At 36.5% G+C, this 6,000-nt stretch overlaps 1 pseudogene; it reads right to left on the bottom strand.

Annotated features, from left to right (window-relative positions):
* Window positions 1–1,819: 1,819 nt before the first annotated feature.
* LOC125136762 (40S ribosomal protein S27-like) overlaps window positions 1,820–6,000 on the bottom strand; it is a 104,372-nt pseudogene continuing 100,191 nt past the window's right edge.

The raw sequence follows: 6,000 nt of genomic DNA, 5'->3' as shown, positions 1-6,000 counted from the left end.
GAATTTTAGGGGTTCGGAGTTCAGTCCACAACACATGTACACTAGATATGCAAGTTCACCAAGAGATGAATCTTGGACAAATAGAACAAATGTCATTTTCCGCATAGATTTCACATCCTTAGATTGGCTACGAAAATGCATTGTTTAGAACGCCACATTCAAAACATGGTAGATGAGTTATGTGAACAAAAGGATATGCGAATGCAGAAATACACCGTCATCTTGGGTATCTGGAAAGTTTGGGAGCACACCTCCGACTTGATGTCTAAGAACACAATCGTTTCAATCCTCATTATTGCTGGGTATCACCACTGATAAAGTTTCATGATTTCATACACTATTTTCCAGTTTCAAAGCACATTTTCCCTCGTCGTTTAATTTTAGCCTTGAGATAGCCAAGAGGATGCTGGTGTTGATATACGGGATTTTTGTGTTTATGTTGGGAGAACCAGACTGTCAGACTGAGTTGATGGAGAACTCTCTTCAGAAACTGTCTTTTCCTCCTTCTGTTCTGGCCAGCATTTTGCTGGTGATACTCTTTCCCTGGCAGCAAGGACTTTCACTCTAGATAATGATTTTTTGTAAAATGGACATAAATTTTTCCAGAAATCAAAAAAATAAAAATTGATACTTAGTATGTTTAAAAGATTATAGTGCATGCAATTCTCCACATTTTTTGAGAATAATGTTATGGTCCTAATTTCTGAAAATATCCATAATTAGATTTTTTTTGGCCATGCCCTTGGCATGTGGAATTTCCTGGGCCAGGGACTGAACCCTCACCACAGCAGGGAACTGAGCCACAGCAGTAACATTAACAGATCCTTAACCAGCTGTATCACCAGGGAACTCCCATAACTCGTTTTTGTAGCATGATTTGCGAACTCTGTTCTATTCTTGATACCAGTCTGACACCAGGATTTCTAATTCCATCTGTTGCTTGAATCTAATTTATACAAAAGAGACACACAGGGAAGCACACTGTACCTGTTCTACCTTCCCAGAAGGGAAAAGGTTTTCTTTGACTCTTCTTTTTCAAGCACATATGGGAGCCAGCATAGAGATAAGATATACCTTTCTATTAAGTCATACAACAGCTATCTCTGCAGAAATGACTGATCTGTTTTAAAGAGGAGCAGCTAAAAAAGGAACTGATTTGTGCTAGGTTCTGCATGGTAGAACCTAGCACAAATCAGTAGAGGACTTTCTGTTTAATGTGATCAGCGTAGCAGATATTAATGTGCTATTTGAGTATCTATGTACATGAGAACATTGTTATCTGGCAGTATTTTTATTTGAGAATTCCCCAGCGTAAAGAAGGAGCACCCACAATATCTACAGTGAGATGTCTTTTCTCCTCTTTTATGTTTTCAGGAGCATATCTCAATCTTTTCCATTGTGACTCTTTCCAGTAAATTTTCACTAGGATTTACGTAGAGAATAAAGTATATCTCAAAATCAAAGAAGATTGAGAGCCTTGAAGGACTGATTACAAGCTTAAGAATTTTTTAGCAGTGCTCAAAGATATGGTTAAAAAAAAAATCTGGATTAGTGGTGAATTACGGTCATGGTGAAAGCCAGGATCTCAAAAAGGATTGGAAATAACTGGGTCAAAAAACTGTCTTACAAAATGCGGTTTGGGGAAGGGAAATGGATCAGAGATAGAAGTTCATGTGTATTTGGGATTTTGTAAACATTCCTGGGATTTTCTTCAGTAGTATTGTTTACAATTATATTATTTTTTTGCTAAGACAATTTTTTTTTAATCCAAAGTGTGTTTATTGGGATGGTTTCCCATTTATCATGGTTCAGAGTGTTTTTAATGCTGCTCCTGTCTGAAAGAGCATCCTTTTGTCAGCCTTGCTTTTCCTCCCTAGGCTGGTAGAGGACAGTGGAACAGCAAACACACAAACCTACTGATCTGTACCTGGCTAGAGAGGAAAGTGATTTTAATATCCCAGGCATTTTACATCCATGAAATAGGAACTGGGGCTCTGCACCAGGTGCTTTTTCTTATGGCTTCTTTTCTCCTCTTCTGGACAGGGCTGAAGGAGATCCTTTATGAGAGGCAAGGCAAGTTCTCGTGGGGAGGTCGTCACCTCTGGAAAAGCCTAATACTATTCTTGTCCCATGAGTGATTATCACCAAAGTGATAATTGTATCTTCACTGAATGATAATTGCCAACTAGATGAACAAAATATCAGAGTTCTGGAGGGCATAATTTATAGAAAATGTGTTTATTTTCAAACTGACAAAGTGAGGTACGCTTACTTAAAATTATTCATTAGATGGCCACTCAGAAAGTAAATATAGAAATGTCTTCACCTCTCGTCAATCTTTCTCTTGATATACAACAACTATTACGAATGTGTTAAGCTGCATGTTAATATATGTAACCTGCATAATACCTTATTATCTGTCACCCTGTCTTGACAAGGTTATAGTATTAGCTTACCAAGCCATCAAAATTAAAAGTAATTTAACATTGTTGTTTTCACATAACATGAAAGTAGCAAGTATCATTATTTAGGGAAAACAAAATGTCTTAAAATTGCTTTACTTTTTTATTTTCCTCCAGGCTCGTTCTTGATACAGCTGATTTGATGTCTCACTCAAGTTCACACTAATGAGTTTCACATCAAACTTAGCTGAATTGCTAGAATCTCTCATTTTCCTTCTTTAACTCAGCTGTTTGTAAGTGGAGCACAGTTTCGCAGCTTTCTTTCAATTTTTCTGTTGTTTCATAACTAAAATCCTGTCCCCCAGAAAGGAGGGTCAGGAAGCTGATCAAACATGGATAAATCTTTCTTAGTGTATAAATACCCTAAATTGAATACATTCTTTCAGTTTTCCACCTTTTCTTCTGTGTACATGTGTAGATATGTACACAACTTATCATGCATACCTTTAATTTGCAGTTCTAACTTTAAGCATTTACTTTTCATTTATGCCAAAGAGCGTCATGGAAATGAGGTTCTTGCATTTAGAAATAAGTAATAATTTAATTTACTGAGGAATAATTATCCCCCTTATGTACTGTAAGAATATTTCTGAAAGAAAATAAAAACACTTTCCATTTTCAGTAACACCTGGGTCAGAAATGAAAGCTAATATTTACATAAAGAGACAAGATCTTTAAATGAGAAAATCTTTGGGTTTATTTCTCAGCTGATAAAACAAGTTTCTGATGACTAAACAGAAAACAGAAGTTGGAATTGAGCCATATGTGGGATTTGTGGGGAACAAAAGTCTAAGCAGTTTTGCCAGCAATGGAAGGTTGGGAAACAAACCAATTTCTTTGTACTGCAAGTGCTGTGTTGTCTGGTTTGTTTAATATTTGAGGTTGACGCATCACACATTGCTGAAGTGACATGCTGAATGAACTTGAGTGTAGATAGAAACTACTAACAAGCCAAGGGCTCTGCCCTCATTTATGAGTCATCAGTGGTAAAAAAATAACTGTGGATCTGTTTGTCTGGAAGAATTTCCAAACTTGTCTGGATATTGTGATCATGTTGTGAGTATGCCATGTCGTCTGAGAAACTTGAAACAATATTATTTTAAAGCAATATGCCAAGAATTGAGATAATGCAGACATATATTCATATTTGGACAAGTGACATCTTAATTAGACTAAAGCAATATGTTTCAGACAATTGAAAGATTTGAGGTCTCATCACACAAAGCTAGCATTAAGAGCAGTTTAACTTCAACCCCAGCATGAGGTCACGTAGAGTATAAAGTCATGCAACCCATCTGGTAGAGAATCATGGAATGAAATGGGGTTGTACTGCTTGGTGTGACATTTCAGATCACTGGAATATGATTTAGATAAACTATATTTTAGTTAAATCTGCGTTTATGGAAGGAATGATAGAAAGGAAAGAACATAGGAAGGGAAGAAAGGAGGAAAGAAGGACAAAAGGAAAGGGAGAGAGGGAGGGAAAAGCAAGGAAAGAAAAGGGACAAGAAGGAAAAGAGAGAAATTTCCAAATAAATGTAAACTGAGCCTAATAAAATGAATTGAGGAACTAAGTGTTGTAGTCAAAAACAGTAAATACCCTTTACTATAAAGTGGTTGGGACCTAACTTAGTGAAAACTAACTGAATTAACAAGAAAGTTTTATTGTATATTTGTAATAATTTAAGGAAGAAATTTACCTTTTTGTCTTATTTGCAATTATCTCTGATTTAGATATCTTTCTGCTGATGGATCATATGGTCCATTTGGGGATTCAACTTTTATAAAAGTGTGGAATATGAGTCTTGGAAGCTCTCTTCAAGATCATCATGTCTAATTTGTGAAAGAAAAGTAGCCACTGAATTGAATCCTGGTAGGAACTACTTTAGAGAATGTCTAAATGAAAATAGTCAAGGATCCAACTCCAGATAGTCAAGGATCCAGCTTATTGATGGTACTGTTTTTACATAGAGAAAAAGAAAGCGAAAGCAGTTCACTTATTGAAGAACAGGATTGTCCTAACCTGATTAACCAGTCTTGGAGCCAGATTAAAATAACGCAGGTAAAGTCACTGTTGATGACTTTTTTCTGTACACTGGTTTCATGTTTGGGAACTATTAATGAAGTATAGATTAGGAAAGATTAAGAGTAGAATTTACAGAACTGTAGCACCATATGGATTGCAGTTACCACAGATAAAATGGCACAATAAAATAGCAGAATTTAATTTTTTTACATAATATTGTCATGTGTTATATAAGCTTAAGTCTACTTCAAACTGTATTTGTTAAGAGAATTTCTTGTATACTTTTCTGTAGTATCTAACTCACCTAACCATATGGATCACTGCTAATAAACCAGTAGTTTACTAGCCCATCAATGATGTTAATTTAAAATGCTAAAACCTGGAGTTCCCTCATGCTTCAGCAGTTAATGAATCTGACTAGCATCCATGAGGATGCAGGTTCAATCCCTGGCCTTGGGTTAAGGATCCATCATTGCTGTGAGCTGTGGTGTAAGTTATAGACGCAGCTCGGATGTGGCATTGCTGTGGCTGTGGTGTAGGCCAGCAGCTACAGCTCCAATTCACCCCCTAGCCTGGAAACCTCCATATGCTGCTGGTATGGCCCCTAAAAAGCAAAAAATTAATTAATTAATTAAATAAATAAAATAAAAATAAAATGCTAAAACCCTCACCATAGCAACTGAAGGAACTCAATAGCAAATCACACGTGGTTTAGGCCTCCTTCCTAGGGAATGTAGTTTTAAGGCCATATTTCCCAATATTTTAAATATTTCTGTCCATGATATCAATGATAACCTTTGTCAACTGCTCCCCACCAGTACTCCACTACCTAGCAGCACCAGATATTCATTTATGGGAAATTTGGCACCATCCCTGCCTTCTAAGGTGAAGTGAATGACATCAGCTAAGTCAGCCAGTCCTCCCATCCTTCTAATCACCACACTAGGGTTGAATGAGGCCATGAGCCCTAAGCCAGGACAATCATGTTGAACCTCTTAGAGGAAGCAGTTCCTCTAGGAAATGCTGCACCTATCATTAATTGGGCTAGAATCCAGCCTGAAGACAATGCGACACTGCAAAAGGCAAATGAGAGTGAAAGAACTGGGTTATTTGATATCCTTGCTCTGATACTTTCGCTTTCCATAGCCAGGGAATCATATGAATCAAGTTATCTTATTTATGCTAATAGTTAATGTCCATCCATGAAAGGTGTAATACTTTTATTTATTGGTACTCTACTTCTCAACTCATGATAACGAGTTTCTAGCACACATCAAATAAATTTTTGATATAAACGATGGCTAGTGGCTAAGGAATCAAAAGTATACATATAAGGGCCAATTTATCGCTGGAAATCTATATAGTAAGGAGGTTGTTTTGACTGAAACTAAAAGTTTTCATAGAGTGATAATAAGACCCAGTGTTGGTCAGATCAAATATGGCCTCTATAAATATGTTGATTTCCTGTTTATTCACCTCAACTATTTTTTCTTTTCGTGTTTTTCCTTTCCT

Source organism: Phacochoerus africanus, chromosome 9 (assembly GCF_016906955.1).
Source record: "Phacochoerus africanus isolate WHEZ1 chromosome 9, ROS_Pafr_v1, whole genome shotgun sequence".
Lineage (NCBI taxonomy): Eukaryota > Metazoa > Chordata > Mammalia > Artiodactyla > Suidae > Phacochoerus > Phacochoerus africanus.
This window is presented reverse-complemented; position numbering and strand designations above follow the sequence as displayed.